The sequence below is a fragment of the Brachyistius frenatus genome, unplaced genomic scaffold (genome assembly GCF_029030835.1).
Source record: "Brachyistius frenatus isolate BFR_SWC_R1_liver_20210118 unplaced genomic scaffold, ASM2903083v1 Contig_86, whole genome shotgun sequence".
Classification (NCBI taxonomy): Eukaryota; Metazoa; Chordata; class Actinopteri; family Embiotocidae; genus Brachyistius; species Brachyistius frenatus.
Genome location: NW_027210685.1, coordinates 1,354,689 through 1,376,774, shown reverse-complemented (window position 1 = coordinate 1,376,774; position 22,086 = coordinate 1,354,689). Strand labels below are relative to the sequence as shown.

The 22,086-nt window shown below is 38.7% G+C and overlaps 1 protein-coding gene across 8 annotated transcripts in view; it reads left to right on the top strand.

Moving 5' to 3' along the window:
• The window catches only part of znf536 (zinc finger protein 536), a 198,033-nt gene that overhangs the window by 30,533 nt on the left and 145,414 nt on the right, over positions 1-22,086 (top strand). For 6 of the 8 annotated variants that reach the window (XM_069709846.1, XM_069709840.1, XM_069709843.1 and 3 more), the window contains one exon: positions 20,000-20,115. The exons of 1 other annotated variant lie outside the window; for it this stretch is intronic. The gene's annotated coding sequence lies outside the window, so the exon portion shown is untranslated. The remainder of the gene's footprint in view (positions 1-19,999; positions 20,116-22,086) is intronic. One more of the 8 variants, XM_069709845.1, reaches the window with a different exon arrangement.

The window sequence follows — 22,086 nt, the reverse complement described above, 5'->3', positions numbered from 1 at the left end:
AGTGGCAGACTTAGTGGGAGTTAATGATTATAATTATTTAGCTTTTTTTACATTGTGGGATAATTATTTAAGAGGTTTGTGTAGTCATTGTTGTAATCAGTAAAGAGAGATTACAGAAATTCCGCATGCCAACAGATGGCACTTGGCTGTTGTTGTTGCTTCATATTAAACCCAGTACAGCACACTTGGTACCAGCCAGGCTAGAGTGAGGGGACAATCAGACAGGGGCCAAATTATAAAACAATTTGTTCTTCATCATAAATCCATTTCTCATATCACTTCATTTTTATGAAAAAAATGAGGAATCAACAGTAGTGAGCATTGTATGGGTGTTCAAACCCAATCCAGCTATCCAACAAACATCATCTTCCCCAAGTGTTGGGCTTTCGTAGTGTTGTTGGAGTTGTTGGAGGATTTAAAAAGAACATTTCCACACAGCAAACAGTATTTGATCAGACAAGCCCCAACCGTATGAATTTATCCATTGGCACCTCAGCATAGTGCCATTGTCATTCATGTGTAAACCTTATTCACAGAGGTCAGTGTTCGTTAACCTTATGTGCTGGTTCTGCTACTTTGTGGACTTTGAGTCACTTGTGTTTATCCCCAGTTGCACATTTTTTCTATACATGTGTCTTTACTTATTTCTTGACCAGCGACAAAGAAACAGATAAATACAAAGTGAGGTGAGGGCACTTCACAGGGTCGGGGAGAAGGAGGAACACCAAGGCTTTTGGCCTACATTCCTGACTAATTGTATAATTGGAAAAGCTCTCCAAATGAGCAAGCAAGCCACCCTTCACCCCCCTCCCCACTCACTTAACACCCCCCCCCCCACACACACACACACACACCACCACACACACACACACACACACACACACACACACACACACACACACACACACACACACACACACACACACACACACACGCATATGCCCTTCAAAGCAAAACACAAAAGAGCATTTTGGGAATAATAATTTCAAAAAGCGTCTATTATTAATCCCACACACTAGCATCCCTGGCAGCAGCAGCTAGGCTGGTTAGTAGAGACCCCCACCCCTTTTAACCACACACACACACACACACACACACACACACACACACACACACACACACACACACACACACACACACACACACACACACACACACACACACACACACATGCACGTATAGACTTCTTATACATTTTGTTTCTCTTGAAATATTTGATTCTAATAAAGGACAAAAGCTTCACACAAAATGTTGTACGTCACTATGGGGCTGCTACCGTGATAGCAGTAATTAGTATATCAATTCCATAAAGTTGGAGGCTTTTGAGAAAGATTAAAATATGAATGGTCAAAATCAAAGCAGGTGAGATATCCTCTGTGTCTTGCATGGTCAAGCGCCAACAACCACAATCCTGCACTTTCCACAACAAAATGTAATAGCATTTTATATTAGATCCTCCCTGCAAACACACATTTTTGAAGTCTAAACTGAGACAACCCTGTTCACATCAGCATGACATAACCTGGGTCATTATTTTCATTATTTTCAGACTTTGAAAAGCTCCTCAGGAGCAACAGAAGGGATTGTAGCTGTCTATACAGACTGAACCTCATGAAGAGTTCCTTAAACAGTTCGATTACTTCTTTTTTTGTGAACATTCTTTTCTTTTGAGTTTTTTGTGATAAAATAAGCTATTTATTGCAGAGTAAAGGATGATCTACCTGTGTGCTGTGTTAGCACTCATATTTTACTGTTACTACTTGAGCTCATGGTCAAATTGGATTTCCTGATTTATGACCCTTTCCATGTGCCGTTCATTACCACAGCCAGTGAGGTACGGGGGAAAAGATGATTTCTGAGGTCGACAGCAGTGTCTAACGGGATTGTGGGGTGCTGTTAAAATGAAGCCGTTAATTAATGCTATTGATCAGCAAAAAATAAAGGCAAATGTGATTTGCATACAGCCTGGGTGATCAATGCATTAACCGATTTTTCTCTCCCCCCCTCTGAAATCAGATTTCCTGAGTTTTCAAAGTGAGAGAGAGGGAGTTCAGACTAATGTGGATCGATTGGTCCTCTCTCAGACAAGAATACAAAGCATTTTATTAGCTGGTGAAGGGTGAAACATACCAGGACAGAAGACACAGTTTGAAGTTGGATTATATATTTACAGTACGTATGTCTCACTGCAACAAGAAGGCAGGGAATTGCCTTCGTCTGTTTTGATTTATTCGTTTGTTACTCACATCGTCACCCCCCTTCTCCACATGCCCCCAAACATATAGTGTACAAACATGGTAATAAGGTGATATTTCTGCAAGGCCAAACAAAAACTGGCAACAATGTAAAAATAAAATAATGAAAAAACATCAATGACAATAACTGGGCATGGAAAAAACAGAAGAGGTGTTAAAAAAGCAATATGTTGTTTTTTCCCCCTCCTTTCTGTCTTGCTTTGTCAAGAGCAGCTTATTATAGCGTATTGATTTATAAAGCTTTAAATGTGATCCTCCATGTCCAAGTCAAGGGCAGAGAGTGAAAGAGGAAGAGTGAGAAGAAGAGAGAGAGGGAGAGAAAAAGAAAGATGGAGGGAGAACGAAAGGAAGACGAAGGCAAAGGGAAAAAGGCGTCTGGAGACGGATAGAGATTGAAAGAGAGTGCCCACGACGTGGGGAAGTGGCAGCAAGGCATTTTCAGAGCTGCTCTAGAATACAAAAGGGTAATTGTTTTAGCCCAGATGTTGCTTTCGCACAACAAGCAGGATACAATGTTCCTACTGAGCTGATGAGCCCAATCAGTGAAATGATTAAAAATTGATTTTGTCCCTGTAATTACAGTATGTAAACTACTTAGCCGGGATTGCAAAGGAAGTGATTTTCTAATTACGTATATACTCTGGTGTCTAATGATTGGTTTTTTGAAGTAATGAAGAGAGGGTCCTAACGACTCCACTGTGTTCTGTTGTTGAAGGGAGCAGGCAAAAGAAGGGATGTGTGTGTACAGTTTGTGTGCATGTGTGTGTTTATATGCATGCGTGAGTATCTTTGTATGCATGTTTGTGTGTGTGTGTGTGTGTGTGTGTGTGTGTGTGTGTGTGTGTGTGTGTGTGTGTGTGTGTGTGTGTGTGTGTGTGTATCAGGGGTGGGGGGGGGGGGGGGTTGATGACAGAGCATCGTTAGGGCAAGACAGCAGGCTTGGATACAAAAGGGGGATGAAAATTGAATTTTTGCCAGCCAGTGCTCGCATGATAACACGGGGGCCCGTTTGCATGGGATCTGGAAGCTAAATGGAGGCTGTGACTTCTCATGGGGGTCGCCAGGCCCTGACCAGCCCTGGCAATCTGGACCCTGCAATTAAAACCTCATGGGGTTGGGGATTGAGGACATCACACAAGCACAGGAGAATTAACAGCCATGCAGGCCAAAAGCACACAGAAATAAGCATATAGTTCTTCTCTGTGTATCTATATCAACAAGCTTCATTCAGACAAGCATGTAACGTTAACTAGAATATAACTATTTGGGATTTGACCACCTCTAAAATAAACTTTTGCACTTTTATTTGCCCTTCATAGCCATAGGCCTCATTGTCCTGAGGTCATACAACTTGTTTTTCAGTTCAAACAACAACAAACAAAAAACTGCATTACTTTCACTATAACAAATACTTACGATAAAACATATTGTGCTATCTATCACAACTTTGCGTGAAATATGGACATTTTTTTGGTAGCCTGACTGGTAAGGTTTAATTAGAAAAGAAAGCATTTAAACGTAATGTCTGAACTCATTAAAGAACAACAATAACGGTATTTATATGTTCACAATCTGTCAAACAATATCATTCTTTGACCGGAATGTAACATCAACCTCGGGCCATCTTCCTCATCGTTGAAATGTTTTGGGCCAGTTTCCGCCTCACCAGTTTCATGATCAAAGAGCATGTGCAGTATATCATTTGGTCATGATGCTGGCAAAGACTTAACTGCGAGCAAGGCCTCAGAGAAGCTTTTTGTACCAGAGCTGCGACAAACAATCTTGTGGTTGTTTGTGAGAATTGCCAACAGGTGTGGTTCCTGTGGGGGAAAGAATCTATTTGGGAAAGGTACCCATCGGGGGTTGCCATGGAAGCCAAGAGAGCGAGTGAGATGTGTGTGTGTGTGTGTGTGTGTGTGTGTGTGTGTGTGTGTGTGTGTGTGTGTATATGAAATGTTCTTATCTGATGAACTCTAATTGTAGTCTCACCCATTCATAACTAGTTACAGGTTATTTTTTGTGGGAAAACCAGAGCTGTACAAAAATGAAATAAAACACCCCAAGTCGAATGAAAATGTATTTTAATTTAATTTAACTTATTTTGTGTGTTCAGATTCATGGAATTTGATGACAATCAGATTAAATGAACTACATTTTTCAGAAAGAAAACAAGAGGAAGGTTAATGGACAAGTGCACTCATGGCTCTACTTAAATCATTGTTAATCTGATGCAGATTCAGTTTTAGTTTTAGTATCTTGACACAATTTTTTATTTTAGTGTTAGTCAATTTTTTTTTTCTTTTTTTGGTCTTGAGTAAGTAAATCAAAAATACATTTAGTCTCATTTTGGTCAGTGACGATTCAAGCATTCCTAATATTTATATTTTCTGGACATTTTGAGGTAACAGCTGTTCCCATCTTTGTATATGGATACCATGGTTACATTTGTTACTCTTCTCTACAGCAGGGTTAGTGTCCAAAATCAAAACTGTGTACATTTTCAGAAAACAATCATAAGAGCAACTAAAACATTTTTATTCTTACACATACAAAATTAAGTCCTAATGAAATAGTTTTGATACTTTAGTAAATATGCTTATTTGCTGAGAATTAGATGAAAAATCAGTACCAAGCGCCAGTCTGCACTCTTAAAGGATAATTCCGATTTATTTCAACTTGGCGCATTTCTCATTAATGTGACTATTGTGGGCCTATGGGTCATGCTAACGTTGCACTTAGTTGTAGAGATTTATCATAAGATCTAACTGGAGATTTGATTTGCTTCCAGTTCTCTTTGCAGTTGTTGTGGACAACTATTTGGCTCCAGCGTTACACTGTATGTAGCATGCAGACATTACTGTAGAATCAACAGTCTGGTTTAGTTCATGCCAAGAAGATACATTTATTTCCTAAAATGTTGAACTTTAAGTTCTGTATTGAAGTCCTGGCTTCAAATCATATCATACGTAAGTTAAACTGACTGACATACGAAAGCAAAAATACTTAGAAATATGCAAAGTGTACATATGGCATCAAGGCTCATTAAAGAGAGATTCAGATTTATGTAACCCCGAATCAGAAACCCAAATAGGGGTGGTTGTTTCCTTATTTGGGATGGCATCTGGTTGAATCCTCACTCAGTTCTGCCAAACTATACATGCAATAACAACCTCACATTGCTTTCTGTGTAAACAAGTCGAAGAACCCAAAATCAATGTGACGACAGTTGGTTATTCTGTGCATACACAACAGTACAGTGAAGTTTAAAAAAAAATATGAAAAACATGACATTTTTAACATGTTTGTGACTCTAAATTTGGTTCAGTATCACTTGGTCTAATTTTGAGATTTTGATAAAAGCACCCCAATAATTGCTTTTCTTTTGAAAGGCAATTATTGGAGTCCTATTTGATCTTTGAAGTTAATTGCATTTTCTTTCTTAAATTTCTACAGGCGTCTCCCAAAGCAGTACTTAAAAGTGAGTGCATGTGCATGCCATTAAGAGCTTCTTACCACCGTCTGTCTGTGTGCAGAAGATGATGCTGAATTTGTTTTAATCTAACTTTGCATATGTGACAGTCTGTAAGTCATGCTACATATTAAAAATGCATACATCATGACACATAGGTATTGTGAAACAAAAAAATAATGTTTCAATTGGAATTATAGAATATTGAAATGCAGCCTAATGTGCAGTATACAGCTTGCTGTCCTTTACTATAAGGTTCGCGTGACTGGGTGGTTTTAATAGAAAGTACACAGTGATTTCTTTGTTTCTGCCTGAGGATTTGTATGCAAATCACGTTTGCCTTTATTTATTACCTTTAAGCTTGTTTAAAACATAAACTGAAGCAGTGGCAGGTTCTATAAATTTCATGAACATGTAGGTCATATTGTGAATACCATTCAGCCATAATTTCTATATCAAAGCTCTGCAGTTTCAGGAGCTTTATAAGATGATCTTAACCTCCTACGAGTGGGTAGGAGATACTCAGTGATCACTTCTAAGAGTGTCTTCAATTACGATGCTTTTGGGAAACACCTCTTAAGATTAAGAAGGTTTGTAAGATGAAGTTTACAATTATCAGCTTGAGATACTGCTTTTGGAAATGGGGCCCAACATAAGGACCAGCATCAATATTTTAAGAAGAGTAAACATTTCATTTTGCGCATGTCCTTTTCAAGTGTTTGAAAATATGCTTATAATTAAATTTACTGTTTCTGTAGAAAAGCATATCTTTTTCTCTGCCTTCCGTTTTTGTCTCCTCTGTTCTCCTCTCTTTTTTCCATCAACTACAACTAGACAAAGCTTCAAAGATGCAACCTTTGACTTGGGTCATAAATTAGAATCAACCATTGAGTCCAGTAAACAGTGTTATTGCGTCAAGGCATAGAGACAATCAAGGTGTCACTCTATCAGACAGGGAATATAGAGATAAACTTACAGGGTCGCAGAGCACATAAAGAACACATAAATCATACCACACAAAATGAGTCACTGCCTCAAGCATGACTGTGTCCTCTTCTTCTCTGTCCCTAACATATCTAAGAAAGAACATATTTTCTTATGCTTCTATTATGTTTAATATTCAATATTTAATCATGACTTTATTCATATTTTTTTTAAAGATTTTTTTTCTGGAGAAATAAAAGGACGTGAGTTAAGCCTCTGCTTATTGGGAGGGAAAGATCTGTGGTTTTTAGTTCCTTGGGAACATTAATAAGTGACAGAAAGCTAGATTAAGAAAGCTGGGATGCGAATAGAGAGAAAAACGACAAAGCTTTGAAATGCTGCCAGTATCACCAACTGCACCCTTCTGACACAGCTGATTGTAAGAGAAGCCGATAGCATAGCTGGCTTAGGCCTTTAATAATTCATTTAGTTAGGCTATGATCTATCATTTTGTACCTTTTGACATGCGATATTGAAATTTAATATTGCATCAATACAAATGATGTATTGCCAGTCGTCGGGAGAAAGGATGTGGATTGCAAAAAGATCTCAGCAAATGTCTTTTTGCTCTATTCTCTCTCCCTCTCCCTCTCTTTCCTTTCCATAGCTTCATGGTACTTGAGTAAAAAGGCATAAGAGAAACATCTGTCTTTTTTCCCCGCTTTACTCTCAGCTTTGATATGTGTGTTTAAAAAAATGACAACTTAAAACGCTCAGAGAGAAAGTCTCCTGCTCAAGTCAAGAGAGGCTTGGAAAAAAAAAAAGGAGGAGGGTGGAGGGTGGAAGTGAGTAGCAGAGGGAACATGACAGCAGTGGCTGAGGGAGATGTCATGTGTTGTCGAGATCTTTGACATGACTCTTTAGTGTGGTGAAATCCCACAGGCAATATTCGGGCTACGAATGGAGTGTTAGGTGCTGGGAACCGAAAGCTGCAGTTGCGATGTCAGTCTAGCCTGGCTCCCAGACTGGTTCATGCAGTCTGTTCAGAGAGTTAAGAATGAAATGATAGCAACACTGGTGGATGTCAGTCTGAAGTAGACCTGTCAAATACACTATATAAGATTAGATTAGACATGTTTCCTCCACACTAAATGCTCGTATCAGGTACTGAACATTGGCATTGGATGTATTTTCAGGTTAAAAGATGGATATATGAAGAAGCCTTGAACAACACTGGTAACTTCCTGATTTAGTGTTTTCTACTATTTGTCAGTATAAAGACCAATCAATCAATTTGGGGATGAGGATATGTTCAAGTCCTTTGCTTCAAATTTTGAGGTCAGTCGGGCAGCTGTTTGGTGGACCAAGGAACCAACTGTGTTTTCGATGATGATAACACACACGAATTGATTGATTTTCTAATTGAACTGGAAAATATTAGAGCTGGGACGATATACAATTTAATACGACCATGATTTCTATGATACCATGTCAATTCGTTATGTGTTGGACATATTGATATTATTTATTGGTATAAGTATTGGATTCTAAAAGTATTGTAATCCAATATTTGTATTTATTGCAAATTTGGTTTATTGTTTCAACACTAACCATGAGAAGAAAACGTATCTATATATACCAGCGCTCTGGTTCATGTGCAGGTAACCGGCTTGCTCCTGAGCTAACGTTTAGCTGCTAGCTGTTACACTATCTCAGTGTAAAGAAAAACATTTATTTTGACTCAGGAATCAGTGTGATGATTAAAACATCGTAAATATATATATATATATATATATATTTTTTTTTTTTAAAGCCCCCGGTACACTTGAGTGAATTTTTTTCCCTGCCCCTGTGTGAACATATTCTTAAACAAGTTGATAAAGATCTTCAAAGCCATAATTTTGAACCTCTGTGTCCTATTTGACCTCGATAGTTAATATATGTAAAAAAATTAATTTCTCCCTGAACAAAAAAAAAAAATTGTAATTTAATTTGGATTTTTTTTTTTTTTAATTCCACTGTATTCTTAACCTGAATGAATTAAACCAAAGAAGTACGATTAAACCTTGGTGTCTTTACATCTGTGGAGTCAGCTGGCACTAAATGATCTAAATGATTAAGTAAAGTCAGACTTTAAAATAGTAAATGCATCTATCACAACTTAAGTAACAAACAAAAAAAAGAGGACATGCTTGGTGTGATATCCTAACGCTGCTTTATCACCATTCACTGATGACCCATGCCACGTTCATTGTAATATGATATGGCTTCTGTTTGGTTTGATGAATGCAGATGACGGTGTTCATGATGACAGGGATGCTGTCTGCGACAATAATGACTACGACAGTATGGAATATGGTCATTGCAGTAATAATCATTCTTCACTAGTGAATCATTACATATTCAGCTGAGATACACCTAACTCTAACAGCTCTAACATGTTTCCTCTGTAGGAGTAAAATATATTTCAACAGACAGATCAGAATGAGTGTATGTGTCAGCGTTGACTACAACGTCTGTTCACGTAACTGGGTGAATCAGAGACTCTGACCTGTTATTTTGTGTGTTTGTGAAAACCAGTGTCACTCCTGCTCTGTCACATTGATCAGTGTGTGGGGCTGTGTCATTGACGCTACATTTTTATCTGTGTCTTACTACGAATATAAAAATTTCAAATAAATAGTCGGATGAGTGGCCATTTATATCAGCTGCGCTCTGATTTTGAGGAGTCTTGCCCCTTGAAAACACTTGGCAATATATCTGGTGATGCTGTCAATTTCACACATAGCATTTGCATTTAAAACATTGAATTAAAAAAAATCTGTATTGTAAAAGCAGCACAGTGTTGCTAGTTCTGCACGGCTTCCAGGCATACTGACCTTTAGCTGTGCCCTGACACTGCTCTGAACATCCAGGAAGTCTGCCACGCATGTAGGTGTCTGGGTATGTAAACAGTGGGGAAGAAAGACACAGTGAGAGAGAGAATTAGGTGCAGTTGGGAGGTGCCTTGGGTTGCACTGGGTCGTGGTGTGCCTACCTGCTCTCTGCCGTATGTCAAGGCTTTATTATTTCATCTGCCAAGGTCCTGACCTGCTATATCCCAGATCTGTTTTTCTCACTCTTTTCGGAAAACAGATAACGATACAAGTGCCGAACAGATAATGACACAATTGCCTACCTGTGTAAATGCAGAAAACACAACAAAGTTGAACAATACAGACAACTACATGTTTAAATAATGATTTCAATAGTCTACCAATGTAAATAATTGATTAAATGTAAAAGTCCTTAATCAAGAACAAATGACAAAGATGTTCTCTTTATGATTTAAAATTTAATAACTTAAGCTTGTTGGTTGAATCAAAGTTCCAAATTGAATGCAGTGCACTTCTATCTGATTTTTACCTTTGAACTGAGAGGCAATTCAATGTGGTTTACACCAAGTAAACCAATATATTTAAACATCTGAATGCATAATAACAACACAATAAAAATAAATACAAAATTATTAGATTAATCAAAAAATGGGCTACAGAAATTGTAATCTGTACTTTTTTAGTATTTTCCAAAATTGTATACATTCTAGTTATAGTGAAAAAAAAAAGATACAGCCATGTACAAAAAAAAAAAAAAAATCACTTTACCTATAGGCACTGTCTGAAAGAGGATTGAATGTTTGCCCTTCCAAATATGTCAAAAAAAACCCAACCCAACAAACAACAACAAAAAAACATTTCCAAGGAATCAACTTTTACACATGACTATATAAAATCATTACTTGAAGCCATCTTGTATTGCTTGGTGAAACTGGATGGAAGATCCTCCTGGATATTACTCCGAGAGGGGTCAAAGAAAAACAACTTTCTGATTACCCGTAAAATATTACTTGGACAAGTTATTTTTTTTTTTTTTGTATACTGGTCACTTTCATGCTTACTAATTATTTTTTTTTTCCGTTTTGCTTTAAGACTATTTGATTATTTCCTTCCTTTCTTGCTTGCTCTTGCCTCAGGGGTGTGTTTGGCAGGTCAACACCTCAGCAGGTGGGGCGTTGTAGGCCAGGTGACCTTTGTCTGTCATTGTTTTGCTCCTCACACCTCACCCAGGGAGAAGGGTAAGAAGCTTAGTGTATTACACCTGCCACTGACTTTACCATCCTAGTGCTGTTTATTGGCGGAGGGCGGGGTGATTTTAGTGTGCCAAGCAAAGTAAAGAAGATCCCAAATGATTTGTATACATAGCCAAAATGAGACTCCTCCGAGAGTGAGTGCAAATCATGTAAACTGTGGAAACAGTGGATTGAACTAATGAGACTTATCGTCTGTTCTAATCGACACTCAACCAGGTTGAAAATAACCGAAACAAACAGCTACTATGTAGATAACCATAAGAAAAGTGATGCTAGATTCCAAGTGTGATTTGAGTTCCTGCATGCAGCATTGTAAGATAAATCAAATGTACCTTGAGTGAGTAAGGGGACGGAGATGAAATGAAATACCCAAATGCTGCCTCTACCGAGGCCTGATTGAGTTCAGGTGGCTGGGAAGTGTCTCACCCAGGGCTAGTTTACAGTGAAGGATCTGCTGTCTTCTGATCTCTCTGTGCTGCAGGGCTAACTGGTGAACATCGGGTGTGTTGCTTTGACGGATGTTCATGCGCCTCCTGTGTTGTGGGGGGACAGGCGGTTGACACACTTCATATTTCAAAAGCAAGGTCTGAGGAAGAAATGAAGATTGATGCGGAAAAATGGCGTGGCAACCCATTGCCCTTTCGATCCATATATTATCATTTACACATACATGACACCTTTGTGCATGACTGTATAACTATATATACATATGCATGGACATGATCCAAGGCACCTCACATATTCACATGGGGGGTTCCTCTGTTATTAGAGACATGTGATACAATTGCATTTGATCTCCAAATGAACAGGGAATCAGCCCATCTCCTTGGTGAAGATGGCAGATGTGATGGATGAGCACATTAGCATTGAGGACAACATTAGATTTGCTCAAAATTATTGATCTTTTGTTTGTGAGCCAAGTCGGCGATAAATAACACTGTATGGGAGATGTGACTCATTATCACCGTGCCAAAAGCCCAACAGACCTCTGTCAAAGCACACTCTCCTTCCCCCCCTTTCTTCCGCCTTCCTTTCATCTCCATCACTACAAACCAATTTAATCTGTTTTTAATCCTTCCCTATTTTCTGTCACTGGTGCCTTTAATGCAAGGCCTCACCGTCACTATCTGATTCCCTTAAAATTTTAATCCTGCAGTGATAACCCCGTATTATTACATATTACACACACACACACACACACACACACACACACACACACACACACACACACACACACACACACACACACACACACACACACACACAGGCAGCAGGACACTCACACATACATACACATACACATTCAAATATGTACACACAATGTTTAGTGGCTGTCTTAGTGTTTTATTCCTTTTTACCTTCTTAGTGAAGAAAAAATCCTTTTATCACACAATGGGTAATTTATATCCATTACCAGCGTTTTCAATCCTTTTCAGCACGGCTGTCACTGCCTTTGGCACACTCGTGATTAATGTGATCTAATAATAGTCTGCCATTATATTTCCTTTAGTAAAACATGTACCAACATCCTATTCAGCTCCACGAAATTCATTGCCCCTTAAAATATTTTCCCCTTTTCGTTTGAAAGAAAAGATTGCTGTTTTTTTTTTTTTTTCCCCTTCTCGTTTCCTCCTAGGAGGTGATTATTTGTTGCAGTGGGGGATGGGGTGGTGGTGGGTTAGTGATGGAACGTCCCCTTTTTTCAGACACTTATGAGAATGATGAGATTCATGATTGTATGATTCAAGATGGTTTGAGTGAATGCGTTTCTGTGTGTGGAGGTGCGTCTGCAGGTCAGAACGATAATACACTGATAATATAGCACTGACATGCATTGTTGATTGGCAGGGTGGAGAAGTTAAGAATAGCTTCAGGTCAGTTGAACACAAGTTTGTTTTAATAAAGTAAAACATGTTACATGTTATGAACCCGCATTTATCGCATTGTTTTGTAAAAGTTTTTTACATTGTTTGGTGAATTTCTTAAAAAATATATATAAATAAAAAAAAAAAAAATTAGTCCATAATCACTGATTTTAGGACAATTATATGTAACTAACCGGTAACTATTCAAATGCTTGACCATAGACAGGCCCAATTTTGGATGGAGAGTAAAGATGCCCCCTATAGAATGTCCATACGACTATGTGTGTGTGTGTGTGTGTGTGTGTGTGTGTGTGTGTGTGTGTGTGTGTGTGTGTGTGTGTGTGTGTGTGTGTGTGTGTGTGTGTGTGTGTGTGGAGGTTATCCAGCAGTGGGCTCTGTTCCCTCCCAGCCGGACCGACTGAGCCAGTCTGCCACTCATGGGGCACGTTTCAGATTGGGCGGTGCCAATTGTCACACGCACACACGCACACGCACACGCACACGCACACACACACACACACACACACACACACACACACACACACACACACACACACACACACATGAATAAAGTTGTGCACACAAACACACACAGTGCTGGCTACTTCCCACAAAGAGGGTTAACCCTTACTGGGTTCTTAGACTTGTATCCAGGATGAACAGGTGGTCCCACAAAACATGGGCATCCATTTCCTCATGACTTATCCTGGTGTGTGTATGTTTGTTTGTGTTGGGAGGAGGAGGGGTAGACATGGGTGGGGGTGGGCCATGGTGGAAGTGTGTGTGTGTGTGTGTGTGTGTGTGTGTGTGTGTGTGTGTGTGTGTGTGTGTGTGTGTGTGTGTGTGTGTGTGTGTGTGTGTGTGTGTGTGTGTGTGTGTGTGTGTGTGTGTGTGTGTGTGTGTGTGCAGGGTGTGTGTGCACATGACTGTTTAGCTTTAGTACACCTTTTGTATATGTGTGGGATTTTCTTTTGGTATCAGAGTGTCTGGTGTACAGAGCAGCTTGCGGAGGGTCCCGCTGCTGTGTGAAATCGACATCAGATGGCCGTCGTGACAAGAACAATATTACATCCAAGTTTCATTTAGCAAGGGACAGCTAATATATGTGTGCTCTGTGAACATTTGTTTGTGTGTGTGTTCATCGGCACCTGACCCCAGATTCTGACTGCACCAAACACAGCTGTCAACACTTTACATCTACTTTTTCCCCGGTTTTCCTTTCGAATCCCTCCATCCAGGATCATTCCATTAAAGATAACTTGTATTGAGCTGCTACTTATTCCCTTCAATCCGCCTCCCCCTCCTGTCTCAAGTGATCCCTTCCCAGCAGAGAAAATCGAAGGTAAGCCTCTTCTGAGGCAAAAACGATGCACTCTACTTTAGATGTTTTAAATATCACTCTCTGACGGATGAGAAGATGTAAAGTTGTGTTAGTTGCTTTGGTGTGACACGTCAAAAACACAACCTCACATGTTTATCACCTGACCACTGTGATAACGCAAGCTACACTGAGCGTCTGCTTACAACACATAGCTGAGACCTACTCTGTCTTTGATACACTCTGCTTTACTCTACCTTATTTATTCTTTTGTGATCTGTTTCTCAGCCTCTCAGAACCCCAGACGCATGTGAAATAGACGTTTCGAAAAATATGAGTAAGTAAGCAAAGAGAAAGAGAGAAAGGCAGGGAGCAGAATGGTGCTGAGGAGATAAACATAAACAGAGCAGAAAGAAAGAAGGTTTCTTTCTGAGTCAGCAGGTTTTAGTAAAGTCTGATTAAATGAGGTAGGAAACCGCTTGGGATAGTAAATAACAGAGGTGTCAAAATGTTGCTTAATGACCTGGATATCTACTGCATGAAATATGTATCTGCAGATCTATGCAGGAGCTGCATTTTTTTTCTTTAATGCCTCAATGGGGAAGTTCAGATGTTTGCAACAACTTACTGTGAGTGAAAAGCAAGTTTGCTTGACAGGAATTCCTGGCAGAAGACATATTAAGTATCTGGGAATACATCACGTTACACATAGACTTCATGTCCATTGCATTATCAGTGATTTTAAGTGGAAATACTATTGATGACATACAAATCCCATAGACAAAAGTGTGCATCACTGTCTACTCTTAATACACTATACATGTTTTATTCCTTTTATTTTATGAATGCGATCACTAGATATTTTAGGCCCGGCGATGCAGGTAAAAGCCTTTATAAATAATCCTTCCCAGAAATTTCCAATTAAGACCCACCAGCACCCACAGGATTTCAATTTGTTGGTGCTGATAAGTCTAATCTTATCCTTCTGATGCACAAGATGAGTCAGAAGTGACCCAAGATAATGGTTTCATACAATACCTTTGGATTGCATTTTATAACTCAACACTCAAATAAGTGTTTGTGATGTTTTAAAAAAAATATTATTTTTCCCAAAAACATTTTCGTATCAACACTGCAAAATTACACAACACAGGCACAATTATTTTCAATGGAATTTGACAGCAATCCTTTACATTGTTTATATTTCCATTGTGTATATTTCTAATTGGGAACCACTCCCATCACAATATACAAGGCTGCTTATAACTGCGGGACATGTTGATGTGTTATTGTATTTTTTTACCTCATATTCAATAGTTTTTCTTAATTTGTCCTGCTATTGCCCAACCATGTGCAGCTGCAATATTTCACCTTAGATGTAGTTGCAGCTGCCGAAGTAATACGATGTATATACATGTATCCAACATGTATAGAAAGAGGTTTCTATGTATACGCCCTTGCCAGAAGGGCTCTTGAGGCTGAAGTACATTTGTGCACATAGAATGTAAAATGTCTGTCTAGCTACACTTTTATAGAAAAGTATAATCTTCACAACAATCATTGAAAGAGTTAACAAGTTGAGAGGATCATTATTGTAATAGGTATATTTTTCACCCTACCACTTGGGGTCTTGAATCACAGTCTTTATGTTGCGGTTTTTGTTTCAAAACTGCATTTTTTTTAATTAAAAGTACATATCATTTCTATATATCACTAACACCTATTTAGTTTGATTGCTTTGTGTTCAAAAGGAAGAGGGTATGCTAGGAAAAGTGAGGGTTGGAGTCCAAGAAAAATATATGCTCCAGGGCCAATTCCAATTATTGTTACTCAGCAGTACATATGTCGACTGAGCGAGAAAGAGACAAAGAAAGATTGATTCATGTTTTGCACAAACGTTATCAACACAACACCCTCAGAAAACTCAGATTGGCCTATTTGCATCATGATGCTAGTCAATGGATGCAGCCAATAAATTACATTACATTTCATTTCATTTAGCTGACACTTTTATCCAAAGCGACTTACAATACGTGCATTTCAACCATGGGGGTACAAAACCCAGAACAACAGGAATCAACAGAAATAAAACAGAATTTGCTGTTGTCACAATTTTATTTTCAAGATTATCAACCGTGCGTACAGCATTCTAGCTGTCGGTGCCACTACTTTGTGTTACCTACAGTACCAGTTAGTTGTCATTAATTCTTCAAGTTCTTTCCTTGCTTGATGTCCTGACCAATGATGTCATCACAGCCACCCATTGGGCACGTTCATAACTTCTAGGAGCAGCCATTCAGTCAAAGGACAGCCCATCAGGTACTGTCCTTTGAGTTTGGAGTGCTGCTTGGATTTGGTAAGTTAATGTGACCTTGTTCTGAACAGAAAACATATATTACACTGTATTTCTGTCTAATTAATTTTGAGTTAATTATATGTCATGATTGACAACTTTACTGTGATGTTAAAATAAGAAAAAAAAACTAAAAACTGTGCCGTGATGCCAAAAAAGACTTAACTAAAGCTAAAACATCTGATTTTAGCTCTATTAAGAGCATAGCTATTAACTTGTGTAGCCTATGTCCAGTATCGCTGTACTAACAAGTGCTAGTTATGAGCTGCCGTTGATTTAAAGAGTCACCATTCACCCTAATGATTTTAGCCAATATATCTGGATTACATGTTATCCTTGCGTTTGTTGTGACGGTGAAAAGCATGTAAGCATTTAATATAATGGTAACGCCAACATGTGGTGCCCATAGATATGTTGGTGTCCTTTAAGGTTAGCTACTTCTATGTCTAGTAAGCTGTGGGAACAGGTCCAGCAGGTTACAAACTGTCACAATACATAAGTCAGAGAAACAATATTTGCAACTTAGTATTAAGTTATTCTTTAATGTTATTCTTTCCCACAGCAATGTATTGCCAAAACAAAACACAGCTTTAGGTCTGATCTAGACATGGACATATGAGAGAGGGATCATAGGTGGTAATTCCACTATCTATGAAAATACTATTCAGCTCTTCAGTTATATATTTGCACCATTCTAAAGCTGTGTATGCCGCATTTAAAATTGTTTTATTTATATAAATGGATCTTGTATTTCGTCCAATAGAAACCGCTCACCAGAGAACAGACGACAGAAGAATCAGTGGCCTCTGTAGTTACCAGGTATGTAATCACGTTCAAGGGATTTCCAAGGCGGTAGATCAATGTTTGACACAACTGTAGTGATGTAGCTATGTTTATTTTCATTACCAAAGAATTTCTGTCTTTACAGTAAATCGATAATTCCTTTAATCGATAAAGCGCTGGCCCATCACAATTGTCCAGGTATCACTGTTACTCATTTTCTTTTTTCCAAACAGCAGTCCACAACATTTAATTTACAAAGATGTATAACAGAAAGAAGAATCAAATCCTGCAAGGAAAACAATCCTAACAGTTAAAACAACTTGTAAAGCATGTTGGACACTTATGTTTCCTGTTTGGAGGCAAAACCGGAATCAGGAAGCTGGTTTATTTACTAAAATATCTGTGGATAGTAGTTAAATACACCAGCGTCTATGAATAATCAGTTCTCATGTTGCGATTGGCTCCACTGATGGAACATTCCTATTGTAGTTATTACCTCATATGGGAGATTATATACATTTAACCATCCACCAACATCTAGCATCACATGTAACTGTGAATGACATTACAATTGTGCCTCAGAAGTGAGAGCAAGTCCACCAAAATATCATGTCACAGTCTATTTTACATTTTCCCAAAATAAAACCTTTTTTTTCTCTTACAGAAACTGAAGCTCCAGTCCAGAAGAAAATTCAAATTTTGAAGACACCGATAACTGAACGCCAGACTAAAACCAGTCAAAGCAGTTTGGGAAGGGGGTCATAGGTCATCAACCAGGAGTTATGGAATGGGCAGAGAAATATCAGAAAGGCATTTGACAACAGAGACGATGTCTGAAGAGAGACTACACGTGTACTTATTTCATGCTGTTATTACTATAGCTGGGTGAGGTGCAGATCACTCTCTTTCCCAACTATTACATCAGTGTTGTATACATATCAGTACTGCATAGATAGTCATTATTGAATCATTCATATACAGTATGTATCTTATAGCCAAAAAGGCCATTTATCATTATTTGGCAGCTTTACAGTCCTGTCATGTTTTCATCGGGTCACATGGTTTTTCTACAGTTACTCTCGAATCAACACATGGGTGACAAAATAAGGGGAAAAAACACATGAAGTGTCTTTTTAAGGTTTTATTTCACCACTAGGATCTGGAACAGCTTCAGTGGTCTTAGTCATAAATTCTCAATCTCTAAAGAAGCATTAATGGTTTGGATTAAAAATGGTTTGATTATATAATACAACACATGGTTTCAGATTTAACCATTGGTTTCCAAACCCTTGGCTTGTGAGGGTAGGGTTGTAAATGTGTGTCGTTGAGAATAGAGATTTGGATGGACCTCTATGTCTGAATTACTCTGGATAACTGGATGTAACGATTGTATAAATAGTTGAAAATTACTCTGAGGCAGCTTCAGCAGAAAAATGGTGCACACTATACATGTCAATACAATACACCTGTAATACTTTTCCAACAATTGTGAAGGACCTCCGACATACTGTCTGTTGAGCACTTGTATGTCACTTTTCCTTTACTCTTCAATCCAAATTATCCCAAACCTCAATTGGGTTTAGGCTGTCTCGAGTTCAGATAATCTTATACAGAACTTGAAGAAACCTTTAAAGTTCTCGAAATTTTCAGGACCAATTGACCCTCATGTCTTTGAGTAATGATGGACTTCTCTTCAGCTAGTTCTACATTGTAGATAATGGTAAAATAAAGACAAACTTATGAATAAGTACTTTGTACCTGTTGTGTTTTAGCTAGCAAGCCTCAGCCAAGATACACTATTTGAAAATACACTAATATATTTTGTTTAATATTGACAGTGTTAACACTGCTTTCAGTTTGTGAAATGAATACATTCACTGTATTAATTGTGATTTTGTAAAGTCAGAGACATTGTAAATACAATAAACCTGTAACATGTTGATTTAGTTTTGTCTCTTTTCAGAAAAAAACAACAACAAAAAAACAACATTGACTTTCAGGTCATCTTTTACCAATTTCTGAAAATATCACAATCAATATTACATATTCTTACTCTACATAAAAAGATAGAAACATGATATATTGACTTTTAATGAGGAACAAATCAAAATAATGATTTCTTAACGAGCTGGAGTATATAATCATTTTGCTTCAAAAACATTTCAATGAAACCTTCAGCTTCATACCGGATGATATTGAGAATAAATATTTTTTTAAAGCTATTTTACATTGAGAGTTTGTATCAGACGGTTAAAATACTCAGTTCTGCCATAATGTATTTTTCCTGTTGTTAATTTTGTCTGTTTTGTACATTTACCTTTTGCATGTCACGGTTTCTTAATTTTAGGTCCCTGATTAAGATTTGGTTATGGGAGTTTGTCTTTATCCTGAAGGATGTAAGATGTTCTGTGCTGTACAAATGCAGAGTGGTTAGTAGACATTGCTGTTTCAAGGTCTCATGACTCTGGAGATAGATTAACTATACGATACATGTGGCAAATCACCAGCGAGAAGGAATACAAATTATTTTAGAATTTACGTGTTTGGTGGTTTTGTTCTTAAAGGTTATTGTTGTAGCATGTTGTTTTTAATATAAATATGAAATGGAAACAAATATAGACAAAAAGTTAGTGAAATCTTGAAAGGTTTGAAGAGCAGGATAAAGAAAAGTGGATCAACAGGAGCAGGAGAATGAACAGACGGCTGGAGGTATTCAGAGGTTATTGCAGCACAGTCAGCAGTGCATCAGTACTTCAGTCGATTCACCTTCCCCTCCTCTTTCCAGGGGGAAACCCCTTCCTGAGGAGTGGATACTAGAAGCAGGGGAGGGGGGGGAGTGGTGGCGGTGAACTCAGCACTTTCCTTATCTTCTTTCTCTCCCTCTCACTGTCTCTCTCTCCCAGGGCTCCCTGATCAGTGGCGACCAGAAGTGGAGCTGAAGCTGGCTTAACGGTGCTAAGCACAGTGTCACGCTGTCTAAGAAACTACCCCCACCCACCGTCTGAGGTGACTGTCTGAGGTGACTAAGGGCTTTCAGGGAAGAGGAAGTGTGGGAGGGAAAGGGAAGGGAATAACTGTGGTCTCCGTTTAGTATTTGCTAATAACAGCCGTGCTGCATGAACGGTTGAAACTGAAGCGCAAAAGACGGGAAGGAAGGAAGATAAAGGGAGAAAAGAGAGCAAAAAGATGGGGAGTGTGGGAAAATGTTGTACAGAATCTTACAGCCACTGACCATGATGCAATCTGTGTGGGGTGGTGGTGATGATTGCCATGACGATAAGGAGGGTCATGATAATGCCACGTACACACACACACACACACACACACACACACACACACACACACACACACACACACACACACACACACACACACACATTTGGCTGGCATGTACGTTGTAAGTGGACATACAGAGGGAGCATATCAATAGATAAATCCTATTTAATCCCATTAGTTATCCGTTGTAGTAGGGTTACTCTATCTTTAAATCCAAGCTGCCTGTGTCTTTTGTCTTTCCTCTGTCCAGTGTCCAGACCAGTAGCTGTGTATGGAGCATGGCCTAGATTATGTAATATTGATATGCATGTGTGTGAGACTTGACTTATGTTCAAGGGATTCAGGTGCAGGGAGGGGAGTGCAAAAAGTATAGGTCAACCCCAGGAAGATAATGCACAGAAGCCAGAGTCTTTTGAAACCTTTGCAGCATTGTCTGTGTGATGGATTGGAGTGGAAACCCTGCAGGCTTGTGTGGTCTGACACTCTGGCATGCTCTAAGGATGCAAGGTTAGTTCACCTAGCAGCTATTTCTTGTCCATCTGTGGAAATGCCTTTGCCGTCATATTGGGAATATCTAGCCATGGTGTGGATGAACATGTTGCATTCATCTGTTAATAGCAGGCCTAATACATGTAGCCTTGGTCGAGATTTATTTCAGTTGATATTAAACTGGGGATTGACTACGATGCTGGTTTGGCATCTTACTGCAGTAGCATGACAAAGTTAGTGAACTATTCTCACATCACCTTCTCTCATGCTTTTTCTAACCCAATTTTTGATGTCAGGCATTATGGCAAAAAATGTATGAATAATTTAGCACTCACATTATTTTCCTAATGCCATTTTTTTAGGATCTGACTGCATCACTCTAACAAATGCGTATGTCGGAAAGTTCAGGGGATTTTGTAGAGTGCCTGTGAACAGTGAGTGATGGCAACCAGCCGACTCTCAGCTCCCTCTTGTCTACCAACAGCTCCATGTGAGCACCGTGCACCATATTCCTTTCTCAGAACTAACACCATGGTGAATCGAAACAAAAAGGCCACATATTTTATTTATGTGTCAGAAGTGTGGTGAAAGAAGGGAGCGGGGCGTATCACTCTATCTGTTGGTTGATATCATTCCATCCATGCGGATCAATTCTCCCAGACAGAGAGAGATGAGAAAGAAGCAAGCACAAGAAGCAGGGAGGGAAGGAAGGAAAGCTGAAATGGCGGTCATATTGATTTGTCAAAGAAATACAGCATTGCGTGATTTGCTTAACCGTCCACATAAACCTGAGCTGTCAGAAGTGGGCGGGCATATACTGACATTTAGCCACACAGACATGGATTGTGGATGTTCTGCTTGGCTTAGCTGTACACAGTCTTACCTATAGACTTCATGTGGAAACAGGCAAAGTGACCCAGTGTTTCTCAAAAATGGGCTTTGTATATTGCCCTAAAAACTAGATTAGTCACACTGGCCATTTAAAACAAAAAATAAACCTCTTAATTTAAAGTCCACTTATTAGCTTTTTGTGGAACTTTCAACTCCCTGTCTAATATTACTCAGCCAGTATTGTGGGCTGTGAATTTCTTATTTTGCTGATAAGTTACAATGTTGCTACATTTACTATTTTATGAGACTATATAGCCGACTGTTACAAAAAAAATAAAACAAAAATCAACATGCATGACTCATTAGGAAGTATGTTTAAACCTGTGCTCAACTG